We start from the raw sequence: 22,763 nt of genomic DNA on the forward strand, positions 1-22,763 counted from the left end.
GCCAGCAGGTCGTTATCTCCCGAGGGGTCCCAGACTGCAAGAGGGCACAGGCCGGGCTGAGGTACCCCCCCTCCCCCCTGAGTGCACAAATTTTTGTGCACCGGGCCTCTAATATATATATATCTTTGTTGGTGGTTAATTTGCATATCATGCTGATTAGCCAATGGGAGGCATAGCGAAGGTACAGTCAATTACCATGTTTGTCTATTATTAGATAGGATATATATATATTATACAATAAGCCTGGTTGGTGTGGTTCAGTGGTTGAGCTTCGACCCATAAACCAAGAGGTCACAGTTCTATTCCTAGTCAGAGCACATGCCTGGGTTCCTAGTTCAATCCCCAGTGGAGGGGCATGCAAGAGGCTGCCAATAGATGATTCTCATCATTGATGTTTCTATCTTTCTCTTCCTCTCCCTTCCTCTCTCTGAAATCAATAAGAAAAAAAATTTAAATTTATACAATAAAAGTAATATCATACTTCTTCATACTTTGATTTATTTTTGACTCAGTAATACATCTGTCCCACAACCACCCACACTTACAGATACATTTTGCTCATTCTCTCTTCTGAGGCCTAAAATACATCACAATTTCTCTCCTCTCATAATTCTATTAAGCCATTTGGATCTACCTCATATTCTGTATTCTCTAAGCATTTGTTGTTGTTTCTATATCATAATTCAGTAGCTAATTATACAGGAATCATTACAACATAATAGAAAGGAGGCTAAGCTTTTGAATCCAGTCATTTGTAGTATTTGGTCTCAGCTCCACTGCTAACTGGTTATGGAAGGGGTCTGTAGAAGTCCCCTTGGATGTTTTTTCAAATTTCTCTGAACTTCTTTTCTCATATAAAAGTTTAATTTTTTTAAAAAAAGGAAATACTATTATGATTTTTATCAAAATTATACATGTCTGTTATGTGCTTGTATTAATCAAGACTCTCTAAAGAAATAGCCTAATATACATATAGTTGTTCTTATGGAAAATAATTCAATAATTAATAACTAATAATATAAGAATAAACTGTGTTTCATGAACTCACAACTGTAAACCTACTTTTGCCTCACCCTATATATATGATTATCTAGCTATATATCTGAGTAAAAGAAAGAGATGGAATTTAAGGAATTGACTCATGCAGTTCTGAAGGCTGGCAGTCCAAAATCTGCAGGGTAGGCTGGCAGACTGGAGACCTAGGGAAGAGTTGCAGTTCGAATCCAAAGAGCAGTCTGCTGGCAGAATTCCTTCTTTTTCTGGTGAGAGAGGTCTTTTTATATTAATAACTTTAACTGATTGGATGAGTCCCACCCACATTATAGAGGATAATCTGCCTTACTCAAAGTCTACTGATTTAAATGTTGATGTCATCTAAAAATTACGTTCACAGAAATATCTAAAATGATGTTGAGCCAAATGTCTGGTACTATGGCCTAGCCAAGTTGACACATAAAATGAATCATCACAGTGGTTTTTAAATTTAAAAATACTGAAAAGGCACAAAGAAGCATTTTTATCCAACTCCACCCCAACTGCAAACATAAGAACAAGCAATCTCAGTCTTTAGTAACCACTATTCTCAAAATGTCTATACTGCTAGTGAGGCAAATAAAGATAGATAAAGGATAAAAAGCATATACTAAACATGCTATTTTTAAGATAAATGATTATAATTTAATATTTCTTTAATAGAAAAATTTAAGTGCAATTTTTTAAAAAAATGTTTCTTTGCAATAGGTAAGTTCATTCCTCTTCTGAGGTTCAGTAAATCCATTAAGAAACTGGAGTCACATGGCTTTCTTTACTTCTTTCTTTCTTTCTTTCTTTCTTTCTTCCTTCCTTCCTTCCTTCCTTCCTTCCTTCCTTCCTTCCTTCCTTCCTTCCTTCCTTCCTTCCCTCCCTCCCTCCCTCCTTTCTTGCTTTCTTGCTTTCTTGCTTTCTTGCTTTCTTGCTTTCTTGCTTTCTTGCTTTCTTCTTTCCATCCTCACCTGAGGATATTTTTCCATTGATTTTTTTGGGAGGGTGGAAGAGAGGGGGAAAGACAGAGAGAAATGTTGATGTGAGAGAAACACATTGATTGGTTGCCTCCTCCATGTGCCCTGACCAGAGCCTGAGCCGGGGAGGAACCTGCAACCGAGGTATATGCCCTTGACCAGAATCAAACTCAGGACCCTTCGGTCTGCAGGCTGATGCTCTATGCCAGCGGTTCTCAACCTGTGGGTCGCGACCCCTTTGGAGGTTGAACGACCCTTTCACAGGGGTCGCCTAAGACCATCGGAAAACACATATATAATTACATATTGTTTTGTGATTAATCACTATGCTTTAATTATGTTCAATTTGTAACAATGAAATTGGGGGTCACCACAACATGAGGAACTGTATTAAAGGGCTCGGCATTAGGAAGGTTGAGAATCACTGCTCTATGCCAATCTAGCTAGGGCCCTTCTTTCCTTCCTCCCTCCCTCCCTCCCTCCCTCCCTCCCTCCCTCCCTCCCTCCCTCCTTTCTTTCTTTTTCTTTCTCTCTCTCTCTCTCTCTCTCTCTCTCTCTCTCTTTCTTTCTTTCTCCCTACTTTTTTCAGTTTTTGACAGAATCTGCTTCCTATTATGAAAGGTAAAGAAATTGCCATAGTACACGATCTTCTGACTCCCTCCCACTCTCCATTTTCCAATATCCATTTGTATTTGTAAGCTAACAACATTAGCTTTACATTGTTAAGGTTTATGAAGCTTATATTATAAATTACACTGAATTTATAAATTATAAATGAATTATAAATTCCACTGTTATTTTAATTTTATACATAAATATATTCAATGCTAATTATCTTTTTTTAAAAAAAACAAATCTTTTCTATTTCTGACCTCTCAATTTTGATTCTTCTCTTGGTTGGCTAGGTTTTGATCAATGAACCTTTTATTTGCTTGTTCCCCATATAATTTTTTTTCATGAAAATTTTATAAGTGCTATGTGCACAATGACTAACCATCCTCATTTACCTGGGACTGTTGGGTTTCAGGACTGAAAGTCCTGTTTCTAGGGCAACCTCTCAGTCCCAGCCAAACAGGGACAGGTGGTCATCGTAGCCATATCCCCTAAGTTCTTGTTTTACACGCAGAGCAGCTGGGGTTCCCACTTCCTTGAGAACACAGTAACCGTTGCTTCACTGACTTCTGCTGCCAAGTGTCGATGGGCACAAGTACGCACCAGACCTACACTGTCCCCTATATACTGGTCTTGTCTTTTTCGGCTTTGAAGCCCATCCGAATCTTTCTTTAGTTTTGACTTTCAGTAACTTTTCTTCTCGTATTTTTTTTCTGAGGATGTACTCTCAGTTTGTAGCCTAATCTCTTTCAATATTTCAAGCAAGATTGTTCTTGTTTTACATCTTCCAACATTTTTTTTCTGTTTCATTTCATTCTTTTCTCATCTCCAGGAATTCCAGCTATGTGTATTCTTTCTCTGTGCTTCCTTTGAGTGAATTCCTGAGTCCTGCCATTCTTTCTTGATTCTGCCTCTTGCAACATTTCCCTAGTGAGATTATGGGACTCTCAAGAGCCATGATATTAGTAACTGAGGGGGACCAGAGTTTGTCACCACAAAATAGGCCTCTTGCGGGATGGCGATTACCTTAAACTGCTTATTTTCAAGAAATTTCAAGAAACAAAAGACTCAGGAGAAACCTTTGATCTTCTTCCTTATTGCCTAAAAGAGTTTAGATAGAGGACCTGCCCTAAGAAGGGAGCTAGTATAACTCACTATAGTTTAATCTGAGCCAGGTGTGATACACAGGGAGGAACCTAACGAGGCCCATTTGACCAAAATGCTTTCTGTGTCCCATTGTTAAAGATGGCCCAGCAAACATTTATGTTTTCCTACTGTTTGCTTTTCCATCTCCATGTGAATTGCCTTCCCGCCCTTTGAGTCCCAAACTACTACCCCTGCCTCTCTAACCTTAGTCCAGAATGGCAGAGAAGCCTTAACTACCCAATGTGTTCTCGGGCCCATATTCTTAGGGAGCCACCATATGTATTTATGTAAAAATTTGGTCATTTTCTTCTGTTAATCTGTTTCATGACAATTTGATTATTAGATTAGCCAGAAGAACTTAGAAGGATAGGAAGAAAATTATTTTTCCTGCCCCACATAACTGTCATCTACTCCATCATCCCAACTGTGAAAACAATGCTCTTATGTGTGCTATTCCATTGTATTTGATTCGTGCCCTTTGAAGCAACAAGGAAAATTGAAGGGACTTGATTCAATTCCTATTAACTAAATCACTCATTTGGCTTCTTTATTCAACACCTCCTACATGTTGAATATTATGCCAGGTATTAGAAATGCAAAAACATATAAAATAGAATCACTGCCCTCAAAGCAATTCCCGTCTGGTGGGTGGGAAACAAAATATAGACTAATAAACAAACAAATGGTCATCTTCTTTAGGAAGTGCCAAAATAGAAGAGTAAACGTAATTCTCATCAGATCACACTGCTGCGCAGGCATGTGAGTTGTTTCTGCTCAGATGAGGGAGTAAACATCAAGAAGGAGGGCTTATTCCAGGCAGAAATACCCTTGTGCTCAAAAAGTAATGAAAAACTTTGAGGTGGCTGGAGCATGAGCTACAGGAAATATCCTGGAAGACATGACTGGAGAGACAACTTAGGGCCAAATGGATTCTACTCTGTCCTAATTAACACTCTGACCCTAGAAAGTGGATGTTGATGAGTTTTAAAGTTCTTGGGAGGCTCATATAGACTCAGATCAAACTTTCTACATAGCACTGTATATATGAGGTCAGTTTTTGGTTTCTTTATTGTTCATATTTGATATTTTCAGCTGATTATAGGAGTGTCCTTCTACTTTTGGTTATCTTCATTCATCCTGTCTTCATTCATTTCCTTCTCCTTAAGAAATCAATCCAGGAATGACAGGTGTGGCTCAGTGGTTGAGCATTAACCTATGAATCAGGAGGCCATGGTTTGACTCCCAGTCAGGGCACATGGAAAATATTTGTTTTGTTCTTTCTTAAAATGATGTAAATAATTTGTATTCACCATAGAAATGTTTAAGAGCACTACAAATAAAATTTTATGTTTAAAAAAATGAAATCACGTGTGACCTCCCCCACCCACCCACCCAGTGATAACGATTGTCAACATTTTAATGTATATCTCTTCAGATCTATTTCTACACATTCATATATGAATATTCAAAAGTAGGGTCACACTATAGATAGTCTTTTGCAACCTGTGTTTATTTAACTCATAATATTGTGGACCTCTTTTCCTGTCTATAAATGTTTATCTCCTCCAGTGGGTCTCAATTTAGAGCATGCGTCAGGATCACTTCAAGAGCTTGATACAAGTTCCAGTGAACACTGATCCTCCCACTGGCCTGACCTCATGCCAAATGCAAGAGAGGCAAGGAAGGGAGGAAACTACCCCACCTTTTTTTCCTTGTTTCCAAAAACTGGTAAATAATGCTGGGAATAGTGACATGCTGGAAGCTAAATGTGCTTAGTCTAGTTTTCACATGGGTCTATCAGGCCATACAATGAGGTAAGAATTCCCAGCCATGCAAGCATTGCTCATAGCAGCTCTAAGAAAATCTCAATAGCAGATGCTCACAGTTATTAAAGGAGATTTTCTGTTGCTTTATCTACTTTGTACAAGAATCATGCATAAATTTTATAATTGGAAAAATGGTTATTATTAATTTAAAATAAGATGTTAGTCTCAGGTGGGAGTAGAAGGATCATACCTCAACATAATAAAAGCCATATATGACAGGCCCACAGCCAGCATCATACTCAATGGACAAAAACTAACACCATTTCCCCTAAGAACAGGAACAAGACAGGGATGCCCCCTCTCACCACTCCTGTTCAACATAGTACTGGAAGTGTTAGCCATTGCAATTAGGCAAGAAGAAGAAATAAAAGGCATCCAAATTGGAAAAGAGGAAGTAAAACTGTCCTTATTTGCAGACAACATGATATTATACATACAAAACCCTAGACTCCATCAAAAAGCTACTGGACTTAATACATGAATTTGGCAATGTAGCAGGATACAAAATTAACCCCAAGAAATCTGAGGCATTTCTATACACCAAGAGTGAACTTTCAGAAAGAGAGATTATAAAAACAATCCCGTTTACCATCGCACCAAAAAAATTAAGCTACCTAGGAATAAACTTAACTAAAGAGGTAAAAGACCTCTACTCAAAAACTACAGGACATTGAAAAAAGATATAGAGGAAGACATAAACAGATGGAAGAACATACCGTGTTCATGGATTGGTAGAATCAACATCATTAAAATGTCCATACTACCCAAAGCAATCTATAAATTCAACGCACTTCCCATTAAAATACCAATGGCATACTTCACAGATCTAGAACGAACTCTCCAAAAATTCATCTGGAATAAAAAAAGACCCGAATAGCTGCAGCAATCCTGAAAAAGAACAAAGTAGGTGGGATCTCAATACCAGATATCAAGATGTATTACAAAGCCACTGTTCTCAAAACTGCCTGGTACTGGCATAAGAATAGGCATATAGATCAATGGAATAGAATAGAGAGCCCAGAAATCGGCCCGAACCAATATGCTCAATTAATATTTGACAAAGGAGGCAAGAACATACAATGGAGCCAAGATAGTCTCTTCAATAAATGGTGTTGGGAAAATTGGACAGATATATGCAAGAAAATGAAACTTGACCACCAACTTACACCATTCACAAAAATAAACTCAAAATGGATAAAGGACTTAAATGTACGACAGGAAACCATAAAAATTCTAGAAGAATCCAAAGGCAACAAAATCTCAGACATATGCCGAAGCAATTTCTTCACTGATACAGCTCCTAGGGCACTTGAAACTAAAGAGAAAATGAACAAATGGGACTACATCAAAATAAAAAGCTTCTGCACAGCAAAAGAAACCATCAACAAAACAACGAGAAAACCCACTGTGTGGGAAAACATATTTGCCAATGTCATATCTGATAAGGGCCTAATCTCCAAAATTTATAGGGAACTCATACAACTTAACAAAAGGAAGATAAACAATCCAATCAAAAAATGGGCAAAGGACCTAAATAGACACCTTTCAAAAGAGGACATTCAGAAAGCCAAGAGACATATGAAAACATGCTCAAAGTCACTAATCATCCGAGAGATGCAAATCAAAACAACAATGAGGTACCATCTCACACCTGTCAGACTGGCTATCATCAACAAATCAACAAACGACAAGTGCTGGAGAGGATGTGGAGAAAAAGGAACACTTGTGCACTGCTGGTGGGAATGCAGACTGGTGCAGCCACTATGGAAGACAGTATGGAGTTTCCTCAAAAAACTGAAAATGGAACTCCCATTTGACCCTGTGATCCCACTTCTAGGAATATATCCCAAGAAACCAGAAACACCAATCAGAAAGGATATATGCACCCATATATTCATAGCAGCACAATTCACCATAGCTAAGATCTGGAAACAGCCTAAGTGCCCATCAGTAGATGAATGGATTAGAAAACTGTGGTACATCTACACGATGGAATACTATGCTGCTCTAAAAAGGAAGGAACTCTTACCATTTGCAACGTCATGGATGGAACTGGAGAGCATTATGCTAAGTGAAATAAGCCAGTCAATGAAGGAAAAATACCACATGATCTCACTCATTCATGGATAATAGAGACCATTATAAACTTTTGAACAATAATAGATACAGAGGCAGAGCTGCCTCAAACAGATTGTCAAACTGCAGCGGGAAGGCCGGGGAGGGTTGGGGGGCAGGAGGGAGGGGTGTAAGAGATCAACCAAAGGACTTGTATGCATGCATATAAGCATAACCAGTGGACATAAGACACTGGGGGATAGGGGAGGCTAGGGGACTGTCAAGGGCGGGGGGAAAAAAGGACACATATATAATACCCTTTGTAATACTTTAAGCAATAAAAAATAAAAAAAAAGATGTTAGTCTCAAAGTGCTGGTTTCTCCTTCAGTGAAATGCCTATATCATTAAAGCAAGAAGGAATAAGTCTGTTGAATGCAGATCATCTTTGCGTTAAAAGTGACTCCAGCAAAAAGCTTTTCTATGTCACCATGAAAAGCAAACCAAAGAATTCAAAAGAATAGGAATATTTAAACTTCATCTTTCCCTTTTATATTAGTGTCCTATTGCTGTTGTAACAAGTTATCACAAATTTAGTGGCTTAAAACAACACAAGTGTATTCCCTTACAATTCTGGAAGCCAGAAGTTTGAAATCAGATTTACTGAGTCAAAGTCAAGGTGACTACAGGCTGTTTCCTCCTGAGGGAAAAATTCATCTCATTCTAATTTCTACCTAGACTGCATTCCTCACATTCTTTGGCTCATGGCCCCTTCCTTATCTTCAAAACCAGCAGAGTAGCATCAAATCTCTGCTCTGTCATTACATGGCCTTCTCTCTGACTGACTTCTCCCATATGGAGACTCTGTGAGTACATCAAACCCACCCAAGAAAATCCAAAATTATCTCTCTGCAACAAGGCCCTTAATTTAAATACATCTGCAAAGTCCCTTTTATGATAAAAGGTAAAACAGTCACAGGTTCTGGGGATTAGGATGCAGACATCTTTTTTCTTGGCGGGGGGAGGAGGGGGAGTGTCACTGTTCGTTATTCATCCTACACAACCTTTTATTAAATTAACAGTATAAATCAAGAGACATTTACTTTAGATTAGTGAAAGTTTAATGAAAACATATAACATCTGGTGCTCCTTGTTGAGCTCCAGATTTTTTCTTTTACAGTTGTGTTCCCTGAAAAGTACACTAAAAGTGTTTGGTTTTTTTAAAAGTGTTTTTGTTGTTTGTTTGTTATTTTTTTAGGTACTGTTGCAGGTCAAAATCAGGTTGTTTCACAGGATCATGAGAAAAGCATTTAACAGACCCACGCACAGGAGATTGTGGTATGGCAAGGTTTATTTGAGAAAGTTGACCCTGGGTTTCCCAAGTTCCATCTCCCTCTGTCCCGCCATGAAAAAAGTCTAGCCATATCATCAGCAAGGCCAAAACCAAGGCCAGTGTCCAGAGTGTCCGTTTCATATTAAAGCTTGGTCCTTCGGAGCCCACGTGGTCTGCGGGGGTCCCAGGTAGCTGCTCAACCCGCATGGTTGCATGCTACTGGGCAAGACTCTCTTGAAAGCACAGAATGCACAGGGCGAATGGGAGAGAGAGAGAGTCAGAGAGCGGGGGAGAGGGAGAGAGAGAGGTTCTTTGATCCTCTGGGGATTATATTATGTGGGCACTCCCAGTTGAGGTGGAACAAGGCGAGGCTCTGCCTTCTTATTTCAGCTCTCATTCTATAAAGTGTACTTTTCATGATCTATTTTTCTCATTTTTTTACTTTTTCTTGGTGATTTTGTTGTTTAAAATGGCCCCCCTGTGCAGTGCTGAAGTGCCATCTAAGCTTCCTAAGGGCAAGAAGACTGGAGAAGATATGTGTTAGAGCGGTTTCTTTTGGGAATGAGTTTCAGTGTTATTGGATGTGAGTTCAATGTTGATGAATTCCCTTTGTGTCATCCAGGAAAGCAAAAGATTTGCCAATTTGTAGGTGAGGCTGCTCCTTCTAGTGCTAAAGTAACACCTATAGAGCATGAGGAAACTATGGAAAAGCACCTAAATTTGTGGAGTCATGAAATGACACATTTATAAAAAACAACAACATAGCCCTAGTTGGTTTGGCTCAATGGATAGAGTGTCAGCCTGTGGACTGAAGGGCCCCAGGTTTGATTCCAGTCAAGGGCATATGCCTGGGTTGTGGGCTCATCAGGGGATGTGCAGGAGGCAGCTGGTCAATGATTCTCTCTCATCATTGAAGTTTCTATCTCTCTCTTCCCTCTCCCTTCCTCTCTGAAATCAATAAAAAATGTATTAAAATTTTAAATAACCAACACATTATTTTGAGGCTGAAGCCAAATAAATTTATGGTCATGTTATCCAGAGTCAAGAAATGTTCATCTTTCTTCCACTAGGGCTGGCTTTCTTCCACTTGGGCTTCAAAAGACGATAAGGCACAAAATATGTTAAACTTGCAGGAGAGGCTGGTTCTGCAGATAAGGAAGCTTCAGAACAATTTTTTTAAATATCTGCTAAGTCTTTTACAGGAAAAAGGTTATGTGAAAGAGCAGATTTTTAATGCTGGTGAGACTGATTGGTTTTACAAAAAAGTTAATAGGCAAACCTATAGAGGGCCAATGGCACTTTGGTTGACAAAAAATGTTCTGACTGAAGGTTTCTGGAAACCTAACCCTGTATTTCCTCTAGGAGCAATAGTTCAGGAGTCACTAAGTTAGTGTTTGCAGTAATTTTATAGAACGTAATTACCATGAAGAACAAGAATCAACTATATCTGGTTCACCCTCATAAATTTTGCAACATAAGGTGTGGTTCAAATAAGCATTTTGTACCAAGCCTTTTCTTTGCTTCTGAAACAGTCTAGTATTTGAGAGTCATTGATATAACTAGTATCTAACTACCTACAAAAGCCCACCATATTTTCAATAGGTCTCTTTACTTTTTTATCTTTAGTAGGATTTGATGGTGGACTATTTGATCAGCCTTCGCATGAGAATTGCTTTTCCCTCCAGTGACTGGCTAGAGAGGAAGTTGTTCTGTGTGTTTTGTTTTTTTAACACTGGCTGATTCCTAAGAGAAATCATATCTAACTATTGGATGTGTCCTACATCCATCCATTCATCCTCTCGCCCCTTAGATTTAAGGTGCATCTGAATAGCAACCATGAATATTTGTTTGACCAGGGTCAATCAAATACCTAGTCAGTGATTTTCACGTAGTGGATGCTCTGCCCAGGCATTTTGATGGGAATTGAATCCTTCCTATACGTCACTGGTTCTCAAGCAAGGATAATTTTGCATCCCGGACAACATTTGGCAATATTAGAGGTATCTTTGGTTGTCACAACTGAGGAGGGGGCGTGCTACTGGTATCTGGGGCATAGGGACCAAGGATGCTGCTAAAAAGCCTACAACGCACAGAATGGCCTCTACCCCCATAACGATGAATTATATGGCCCCAAATGTCAGTAGTGCTCAGGTGGAGGAAAACCTGCTTAAATGGATGTAACAGTCACAGTGGGCAATTTCTCATCCGCAGACACTGCGCTTCTGCCAGAGTGTTGAAATGCCACAGCAGCACTGAATCGTGTCACCCTCACAGCCCACCTAACACGCCGAGGCAATGTGGAAAGATTCCTGGGGAGGGCTTTCCTTTCTCCGCTCCCGCTGGTTTGGTGTTCCTCGGCCTAAGCCAAGAATGCATGTCCGTTTTCCCCCCGAGTTTTTACACACATATCTTCCCATCCCTATTTCCTTGTTTGCACTTCAACAAAGTACAGCCCAGCTTTGTAGGAAACAGGTGCATGTTGACCCCCTTGTGGAGTTTCTATAAATGGCTTGTGGGGAGAAAATGCATCCAGAGGCCAGTGAACATGCTCTGCCTCCCCCTCCTCCTCCCTTCCCTTACCTAGAGAACGAAAGGGCCCTGGACCTACCAGAGACGCACACTGCACCGCACACACAAGGACTGTACCTGCTTTCCACTTACTTTAGTCACATGCTTCGGCAGTGAGGAAAGAACACCAGATTCCTAAAGATCAGATTTCCGGAACAGAGATATTTGTGGGCAGGGGAAAATGACAGGGAGCTTTAATTCAGGTGCAGTGTTTAGTTTTTCAGTAGCTTTGGTTTCACAGAGAGAATAAAGACAAGCTGAATATAGCCAAATGTTAGCCAGTTGTGAGTAAATCTATATATCTTTTTCCTTCTAGTGTTATGATTTCTGTCTATTTGAAAGGAAAACATATATATTAAAGGAGATTTTTTCCCTTAAGAAAGATTAATCAAGATTGAACAAATTAATTGTTTTTATCCATTTACCACCTTTTTAATGAGTACCTATTGTATATCATGCTCTGTGTTAGACTTAGAAAAACAAAAATGAAGAGGACACAGTCTCTATCCCCAAGGAGCAATGTCAGCTATTAATTTAGCAGTTTAACATGTGTTTTTCCATTAAAAAATACAGTCACAGGCTGAGAGAGGATATTGGCAAAAGACATAACTGATAAAGGACTATTATCCAAAATATACAAAGAATTCTTAAAATTCAATAAGAAAATGAAATTTTAAAATGGGTGAAAGGCCCTGACACCTCACCAAAGCAGATATAGAGATGACACATAAGCATATGAAAAGGTGCTCAACAGCATATGTTATCAAGGAATTGCAAATTAAAACAATAAGATGCCACTTATTGTTTTTGAAAACATCAAATTCTGGGAAAGATATGGAGCAACAGGAATTCTCGTTTATTGCAAAATGCTACAGACACTTTGGAAGACAGTTTGGTGATTTATTATAAAATTAAACATTCTCTTACCATATAACCCAGCAATCGTGCTCCTTGGTTTACCCAGTGGAGTTGAAAACTTGTGTCCACACAAACACCTGCACACAGAGGTTCATGGCAGCTTTATTCAGAATTGCCGAAAGTTGGCAATTGAGCTCAATCTCCCCGAAGCAATAAAAGACGGAATTTATTGGATCCTCTGAATGAACAGGCCTGGGCTCAGTTTGGATTAGGCTTCTCAGGTATCACCAGAGGATATCATCCCCTCTCTCTGCTTGGTTAGGATTCTCTCCTTAGTCAGGAGCTTCCCCTGTAGGTGGCTGGGCCTACTTGTGGCCCCCCTGTTCTTTCTTGTGCCTGTCTACAGGCCAATTTCTGAATTGTTAATGCCCAGAAAGCATCCCTTCCACTCTCAAAGCACTGATAGAGATTTTCCTTCAGATTTAAGGGGAAAGACAAAGCCAGAATGACCATTTATTCTGGCTTTGGCGCTCAAAATCCAGTGTCCCAGGAACCTCTCCAGTCTTGGGCAAATTGGAATGGTTGGTCACCTGAGACCAAGAAGGTTAAGCCTCCCTTCAGAATCTCCCTTGCCCTCAAGCTCTTTTCATAGGTTCCTGGTTCCCCCCCACTGCCCTACCCCAACAGTTTGGGGGTTTTTTTTGTGGTCTTTTGAGCTGGTACCTCCTCCCCTCACATTCCTCAGCAAAATCCATCCACTTGCATAACTCCCTCCAAAAGGACTCAGCCAAACAAAATTACCTGGTTCCTCACATTCCGCACGGCCCCCCCTTCTTTGTGTGTGAGTGTGTTTATTAAATTAGCTAGAGCAACAGTGGTCATCCACAGGAAAGTACACTTAAACCGAGACGGTCTCTGAACATTGGAGGTAGACACTTGCCATATATTTTATGCCAAAACATTTCCCTCTCAAACCTCCCATGCTTTCATCCAATGTTAAGACTGACAGGACTTCTTGAAACTATTCCCTCTGTGGCTTCTCAGCTCCTTTCTCTGGCTTTTCCTCCTGCCTTTTAAGACTACTATGTCTCAGGATTTTCCGCAGCCTCTCCTTGGTGACACGTCATTACAGACGATGTTCACCACGCTTTCCTCTCTTTTTTCTCCTCGCTCTCCCCACATGCGTCTGGGGGTGATTTAAGCAAGATTAAAAAACCAATTCTTTGTTTCCACCCCTTCTATTTCTCAATGCACTTGCTTTTTTTTTTTTTTTAAGTAGATCAGGATCTGGGGAAAGAGATGGATAGTTGAGATGGTAGAATGGAGCTGAATGGATCAAAGAAAAAAACATCTTTTAAGATGCCATTTGTTACAGATTCATGTACTTCTTTGCCCTCTTTGTAAATTGAGCCACCACAATGATGGTGAACCTTTTGAGCTCTGTGTGTCAGCATTTTGAAAAACCCTAACTTAACTCTGGTGCCGTGTCACACATAGAAATTTTTTGATATTTTCAACCATAGTAAGACAAAGACTTATATTTTTGATATTTATTTTATATATTTAAATGCCATTTAACAAAGAAAAATCAACCAAAAAAATGAGTTCGCGTGTCACCTCTGACACGCGTGTTATAGGTTCGCCATCACTGCACTAACAGCAACTCTTCCCAAGATGGTTGTGAAATGAAAACAGGTAATGTTGTAGAAAACTGAAGAAACCCAAACGGCGCTCAGAGAAATGGAGTTACACAGCTTTATTACACTGGTGGTCTCAGAGGAGTTGCCTTTCAAAGTCTGAGCAAACCAATAAGGTGGAAGCCCTTCTTTTATGCCCTTTTGGTTTCTTTGTCCCCCAGATATGGATTATACTTCTGGACCTTTCGTGGGCTTTGCAAAAAGCCCCATGTGTTGGGATGGGGGTCTTGAGATCATATCTAAGGGCCTGGCCTGGTGTCAGCGCTGATAACCCCCTCCGGTGGTTGTGTCTTGTTCATGGTTTATGGCCTCTGTAAAATGTGAGCATTTAGGTAACAGGTCTTGTAAGACCAGTTTGTGGAGAAAGGGGCAGTGACTTAATTATAGGTTATCAAGAATGTACATTAGGTTGCTAGCACAGATTCAGATTGCTAGTCCCCCCCCCCAAAAAAAAATCAGGGTTACATTGGAATTAGCCTTTTAGCCTTCTCAGTAATATGTACAAAATGTTTAGAATGTTCAATAAAAACATGCACATCACAATGCAATAATTAATACGGGTGATGTGTTACAGAATTGTACACTTGAAACTCATGTTATCAACCAGTGTCACCCCAATACATTTAATTATTTTTTAAAAGTTCACAAAATGTTAACTGTGGTCATTATTCCCTCAGTGGACTTTAAGAAACATACCTCAGGGGGCATTTTTCTTTGGGCAAAGAAGTAGGGAAAGCTTTTGGGGGTGGAGGGAGCAGGAAACATTTCTCCTTTGAATCAAGTTAAAGAAATTCTGACTGGGCCAGAAAGAGTTTACTAATAAGTCAGATGATAAAGGAAGTAAATTGAAATACTCAGTAACATTTAAGCTATGATTAGTTCTGCAAAAATAAATCCTTTTTAAGAAGTTTTAAAAAATATCATTCCCCATTTTTTCCAATATTTATTGATTGATTTTAGAGAGAGAGGAAGGGAGGGAATGAGAGAGACAGAGAGAGAGAGAAACATCAATTTGTTGTTCCACTTACTTATGCATTCCTTGGTTGATTTTTTGTATATGTCTGACCAGGGATCAAACTCGCAACCTTGGTGTATTGGGACGACTTTCTAACCAACTGAGCTACTTGGCCAACTCAAAAAAGAATTGTGAGTTTGTTTGTTTTTTTAAAGAAAGAATCTTTTAAAAAAGATTTCTAATTCTGTTTCTTAGCTAATCTTAAAGGCCATCTGAACAAGGCCTTCTTAAAGGCTAATTGCCTTCCCATGAAATGTACAAAATTCTTGAGTTAAACAAGATCCCCCTCCTGCACCAGTATTGCTCATCAAAGTTACTCCCACGATCAGATGTTCAGATGGATGCTACCCAGAGAACATGAATATTTTCAAGTCCTCCTGCTAAAGGGAACATCTGTTTTGCATTGGCATGCAGCTGAAAGAACCAGACCATTCTCACCTAACAAGCAATTAAATTAACATTTATCTGGTATCAGAAAATGAAATTCCATATATAGATTCTAAGGAGCTAGCTAGAGGCAAATCTGCTGCCAATCTAAGCATCCTGGGATCTTGAAGCCAGGTTGACAGTTCCTTGTAGAACTGGTTCAAGTATTCTTCTGGTTAGAGCTGCAAAGAATTTTCTCCACTCGGGATATACAGTTGGAGCATCTGACAGGGTTACCCGGAGTATAAGGCCTCAAGATGCATTGCTAAGCACTAAAGCTTAAATCTAAAAACACTGCTGTAGGTGAAAGAGGGATGAAGAGAAAACAACTCTCCTCTTCCCCCCAAGTAAAGGCTGGCCGTGAGCAGTCTTAGTAAGACTTCCCATATGTGGAAAACGCTCCAAATAAATATTTGGCAAGCAACAATTTTATGGAGCTAGAAGGAACCACTCTCAAAATATCAAGATGTGATATTCCAGGGAGATTCTGAAAGCTCCTTTGTGTTCAATATAATTTTTTTAAACATAACTGAAATCACATTACATGTAGTCTTCCATTTTGTTTACTTCACTGAATGTATAGTGATTTTCCATGGCATTAAGTGTACTATAAGGATATTTCATACCACGTCATGAATGCAAGAAAAACATATACTGGAGATTTATGTATTTTTACATTTCATCATAAGTAAGGATATGACAAATAGTGGGCTTAAATGTGAATTCAGATCTTTGATTATCCCTTAGGATATTTTCCAAGAAGTAAAATAATTTTTTGGGAAGCTTTAGCACTCCTTCTTGCAGTATAAGCATGTTTTTAAATATGGTCTCATAAGTATTGAGGATGAATATAAAACAAACAAACAAAAACCCTACTGCCCTAGCTCAGTGGCTCAGTTGGTTGGAGCATCATCCTGAACACCAAAAGATTGTGGGTTCAGTTCTCGGTCAGGGCACATACCTGAGTTGCGGTTGATCCCTGGTCGGGGTGCATAAAGGAGACAATTGATTAATATTTCTCTCTCACAATTATTTTTATTGTACTTCAATTTTTCATATTAGCCATTTGTACTTATCTTATTTCACCTTCTGTGAATTGATGCAGCCTTTGTTCATTTTACTCTTGGCATCTTCATGCTTTTAACAAATGTATTAGTATAGGGGGATTGAGGGATAATGGGGAGTGACCAATAGAGTATAGGGGTTTTTTTTTGCGGGGGGTGGGGGGTGGGTGATGAAAATGTTCTAAAACTGATTGTGATGGTTATACAAAGAAACCCATTGAATTGTAAACTTTAAATGGGTGAATGGTATGGTATACAAATTTTATCTCGATAAAGCTATTTTTTATTTTATTTTTTAATATATTTTTTATTGTTAATAGTATTACAGATGTCTCACATTTTCCTCCCTTTTACCCCCCTCATCCCAGCCCCTACTCACCAGGTCTTCACTACCCTGATGCCCGTGTCCATGGGCTATGTATATAGTACATAAGTTCTTTGTTTTATCTCTTCTCGTCCCTGACCCACCCCACACCCCTGCCCCACAGGGAGGTATGTCCATCTGCTTAAAGCTATTTTCTAAATATTAGCATAAATAATTTCCACATTAAGCTACTTATTCTCCCTCTTTCAAACTCTGTTGGCAAATTTTTCAATTCTGGTTGCCTTTTGCTTTCTCATATTCAGAAGATATGTATATACTTTTAGTTAAGTCTATAATCTGTTCCTTAATGAGCACTCCTGTTGCTTTTATTTGGAGATACCATCACATGCAGAGATAGTCACCAATATGTTCTTCTAGTTTTCTTGTGTGTTTTTCTATTTTCCTAATCCATCTGGATTTTGATGTAAAGTAGAAGGCTATAATATTTTCAAAATGTTCTCCAAATAGGTACTTATGATTGTTTACTCTTTCTTTCCTCACTTGTTCTGATGGTTTCTTTGTAATATTTTACATATATTAACACCTTCCTCTGCATTATTATTGGTCTAAGAGTTCAAATGTTAAAGAATAGTACACTTTTAATATTTTTTTGAAGTATGGCTTCAAATCTAGTGTTGCAAGACTTCATTAATTCCCTCTTTGGAAGTATTCCTAGCTATTCTTGCACATTGTTTCTTTCAGATGAAATTTAGAACAATTTTATCAACACTTTGAGAATATAACTGGAGGTTTTATGGCCTCATTCATCTAGCACCTTGAAGAGGGAACCCTGGCCAGTGTGGCTCAGTTGGTTGGAGTGTCATACTGTGCGCTGAAAGGTTGCAGGTTCAATTCCTGGTCAGGGCACATACCTAGGTTGCTGGTTCAATCCCCTTGTGGGTACATACAGGAGGCAAACCATGTTTCTCTCTCTCTTTCTCTCTGTCTCAAATCAATAAACATATCCTCTGGTGAAGATGAAAAGAGAGAGCGTGAGGGAATCTGTAAGAGTTTCCTGCTCAGTTTGAGTCCAGAGCAAAAGGTCAATAATATATTGCAATAGCATGAAGCTTTGGGTAAAGGTTGCAGAATCTAAGTTGGCTTTAAGGATTTGGGAAAATATTGAGGGAGACTCACAATATCCCTGAGGTATGCTAGTCCATGGTAACTGTAAATGCAAATGTAAATGCAAAAAAAAAAATTGTGAGCTGGGGTGCAAAGGGATCGAAAAGAAAGCTGAGCCGTGGTCAACTACTATAACCAGGCTGCATTAGCAGGAATTGAGGTGAGAATAGTAGTCAGATTTGGGACTGTAAGGTGCCAAGGAATTACGAGAGTGAATGGCTCTTAGGTCTCATACAAATCAAGAAATTTGAGTCTTAGCTGAATCAAATTTGCCTTCTTTCTTCACTGGCAAAATTAAACATGTACACGGTGAGGAAATAAAAAGCAATATACCCTGTGTTAAGAGGGAGTCTATTATAGGGTTAATACCTTGCTTTGTGTGTATATATAGTCATTTGATTATACAAACTTTTCAGCTCTGAGTTAACACCTTGGAAGGAGGTTGGGGAGGGTGAGCTTCCAGGTGCAGCCAGGAAAACTTTCACATGGGAGATTTCTTTCTAGCATTCAAGGTGACAGGGGTGGGTCAAGGTGCCCCTCGGGCACCAGCTGCTTATCAAGTAAATTTAATTCCAAGTAATCAATATGCCACTGTGGGATATCTGAGACAGCCTGTCTTGGACCCCAATACATTTTACAGAGCTTATTGCTATGATGAAAGGGAACATATTTCCATTATATCTTAAAACTTTTTTTTTTACTTAAATATGGGAAAACATAATTTTTTGGATATCTGGAGGTATTTGCTAGTTTCATATTAATCCCAAAACAAGATTCCTGAGCTTTTTAGACAATCCTATCATCTACAGTAATGAGAACAGTCTTGTCTGATAGTTATAACTCATTTTAGTTTGGACCTTAGTGCATCAAAAAAAAAATTAAATCAATATTTTGATGACAAGCTCTGAAAACTTTTAAGATAGCACATGTTAAAAAAATTATTTGACAAGCAGGCTTATAAAAGATATGTAAAGCTCTCAAGCTTTGAAGAATGATCTGAGGTCAATTTTGCTACTTTCTAGGCTGTTTCATCTGAAAGGGGGCTAAATCAGGGTTTTCAAGCGGGTGAGGTGAGAGGACTGTGGAGACAGCGCTCAGTATCTAGTGGGGAGAGGCTTCCCTTTTCCCTCTGCTGTGCCCTCCACATGTAAACCACAGCAAGTAGCAGATCCTGTATTTGTGGCCGTTGAGTAGAAAACCTGACTGGAAAACTGCTCTTCTCCCTCAGCAAAGGAAAGCTAGTAATGCCCTAGAACTCAATACTGGCTATTAAACTGCTTCCTTCTAACGCCCTTTGTCTAAGTCTTTTTGTATAACCTCTGCTATATTTCCTGCTCTTGTCAGACATTTCTGCCTAGGGAATTAATCTTGTATTTTTTAATCACTACTCACACACAACACCACATCAACTACTAAAGTTAACATTTGAGTGCTGGTAGCTAGTGAAAAAAAGAATAATTTGTGGAGAGGAGGCATTGCTTTTGGAATGGCTGATTTTAATGGTGGTATATGACAAGTTCCAAATGCATCCAGTCATGCCCACATTAAAAAGAGTAAACTTAACAGTAACCATGTTTACCATGAAACAGTGTTGCATGTATTTTATATTTAACATAATGAGAAATTATTTGTATTTTTTTAAGTAACTGGAAAAATCCAGTTCAATTGATCTTACAAATGAAATAAACTAAAAACATGGCTTTCACGTCCCCAAATAACTACAAAAGAAAACCCATTTATGTTATTTCATTTAAGTGAATTATACTTGACGAATGACACAAATACACATTTAGAGACCAATAACTTTCACATTCACAAGGCTGAGGGGCTGTTTACCATTGTCTGGTAATTGTCTATAAAAGAAAGCAATATTTTTGTCAACTTGTCCTTAATAAGTAATATTGAAACTTCTTGCAATACTTTATTAACTAGAATAATCCTATCAAAAAATTTCAGTTTATTTATGTTCAGGGATTCATTTGTGAATGAGTTATAATAAATTCCTACAGAAGCTCTTAAATGACAGTAAAAAGAAATTAGTGTTTAATAACTGACATGAAACAATTTAAATAACTTCTTAATCTTTCCCAAAGTACCTGTGTTTTGCCCCTCCTGAATGTAGTATGGGCTTCCTGTGTGTGTGTGTGTGTAGAATTTTTTTCTATTGATTTTTAGAGAAAGTGGGAGGGAGGAGGGAGGGAGGAGAGAGAGAGAGAGAGAGAGAGAGAGAGAGAGAGAGAGAGAGAGAGAGACATCGATGTGACAGAGATACATAGATTGGTTGCCTCCTACACACAATCTAACTAGGGCTGGGGATCAAGCCTTCAACACAGGTACATGCCCCTTAACGGGGAATCGAACCTGTGACTCTTTGGTGAGTAGGCTGTTTCAAAAGAACTTTTTGACTCTTTAAATTTTAGCTTGTCATAGGAGTATAAATTTCAATGCTTTAGGTTAAGCTGAAAGATATGAGTCCTGATAAACAAATTCTACATAATCCCTTTAACAGTCTTTAGCAATAGGGTAATGTTCAGACACATTTCAACAAGTACCATTCTAGAAAGATGAGGTTCCATGGCTACATAAAAGATGGTGGGTCTATAGTTTTAGTGTGGGGTTTGGGAAATGAACTCTAAAATCCTATTTTTATATCTGGGGTGAAGAAAAATCCCATAAAACCTGCCACTTTAAATGTAAATCAGATACAATCACACTACAATAAGTGTTGAAATGAATGATAACTTTGGATGATTGTTAATTTAAAAAACTTTGTCCTAACCGGTTTGGCTCAGTGGATAGAGCATCGGCCTACGGACTCAGGGGTCCCAGGTTCGATTCCGGTCAAGGGCACGTACCTTGGTTGTGGGCACATACCCAGTAGGGAGTGTGCAGGAGGCAGCTGATCGATGTTTCTCTCTCATCAATGTTTCTAACTCTCTATCCCTCTCCCTTCCTCTCTGTGAAAAATCAATAAAATATATTTTTTAAAAAACTTTTAAAAATTTATAGTTTTAATAAAATTTTTAAAAATCTATACAATTAAAAGCAAAGGGGACATGATATTAACATTCTATAACTCCAGGAGAGGGTTATATGGTATTCCCTGTACTACTGCTTATTGCTTTTTTAAAAAATTATCACGTGAAAGTATGTTTATTGATTTTAGAGAGAGTTAGGGAAAGAGAAACATCGATGTGAGATGTGCATGCCCTCATCAAACCCACAACCTAAGTATGTGCCCTGACTGGGAATCAAACCTCTTTGGTGCCCTGTACTATTGCTTTTAAGTTTCTTATTAATTTGCAAATTTTTGAAATAAAAAAATCCATAAAACAAGACACCATGACTGAAGTAGAAATACAAGACACAGACACAGAGTATGCACCACTGAACATCATTGGTTTTAAAGAAAAATGCCCTACTTATAGGTAAAATCTTTCTGCTGAAAGAATGGGAGAAACATTTGACATGCATTAAAAGAGCAAACTGGGTTAGAAGGGAACAGGGATGAAACCCCAAGCATATAGCACCCTAAGCAATGCTATCTCTTTTTGAGTTTTCCAAATATCAAATCATGCAAAACACAGCCATCCACTGACTTGCACGCTTATAAATGATAAAGGTTTAAAAAACATGAAACTTTTGTTTAGGACAGTCAGTATAACAAACTTCTCGATAAAATGAAAATGTTTTCTAACTTTGAGGAATAAAAACTTTTTCTCAGTGGAAGGCCTGAAAACTGACATTATGAATTTCTCATATATTATTTAAGTTGGCTGTGCTTTAAAAATAAAGTACATGGTTTGATTTTTGTTTAAAGTCACATTTCTTGTTAGCTCTTCGGCTGAACAGTATCAGCTTAGCAAAAGAGCAGGTTTGTTGTTGTTTTTAAATATCTTCATTTACTTTGAGATGAGACAGCAAATAGCAACCTCAAATTATCTGTCTTTTTGGTGAAAAAGTAGAGAAAAATCATATGCTCTGAGTAATACCGATACTGAAATAATCCGCCTCAAACCTAATGGCTCCTTTCAGATTCCCAGGCTGTGCAGTAGACCAACAGAACACCTCTTCCTTCCTCATAGGTTCTGAGAGAGAGAAACATACCCAAGGGCTAAGAAGCGACCAATGGGCAGGTGACATGAAGAAGCAAGGACAATGAAACCAGTTTCTTTCAAATGGAGATATAGGGGACACTAGGATGCAAGACTCTGGGAGGTTGGATAGAGACAAAGAGCAACAGCCTTCATTTCTGGGGACAGTGCCAACTGCTGGTTTTTAACCCTCACCGTGGGCCTCAGAAATGGGCAAAATATGACTCCTCCCCCTCCATACCTTTCTGTCTTAGTTATCTACACTAATTACTGTCAATCGATTCATATACTAGAACTGAGGCGGTACTATGGGGTAATGAAAAGCAAGTTTTTATATAGCTTGATAGCAGAGTCTAGAGATGGCGGAGAGCAGTAGAGAGACAAATATTTTCAAAATTGAGTGTTACTCTGTAGAAACTATCATCCTAAAGATATCTTAACTCTTTTAATAACCTAAGATATCTTTTCTAATAATCTAAGATGATTCATAGAATCAACTAAACCAGAAATTGCCAGGTTTTTTTTTGTTTTTAAAAACATACATACATTGGTAGAAGTAAAAATTACTCAGAAACATTTACATTC

This window comes from Myotis myotis, unplaced genomic scaffold (genome assembly GCF_014108235.1).
Source record: "Myotis myotis isolate mMyoMyo1 unplaced genomic scaffold, mMyoMyo1.p scaffold_m19_p_12, whole genome shotgun sequence".
In the NCBI taxonomy this organism is placed as follows: Eukaryota; Metazoa; Chordata; class Mammalia; order Chiroptera; family Vespertilionidae; genus Myotis; species Myotis myotis.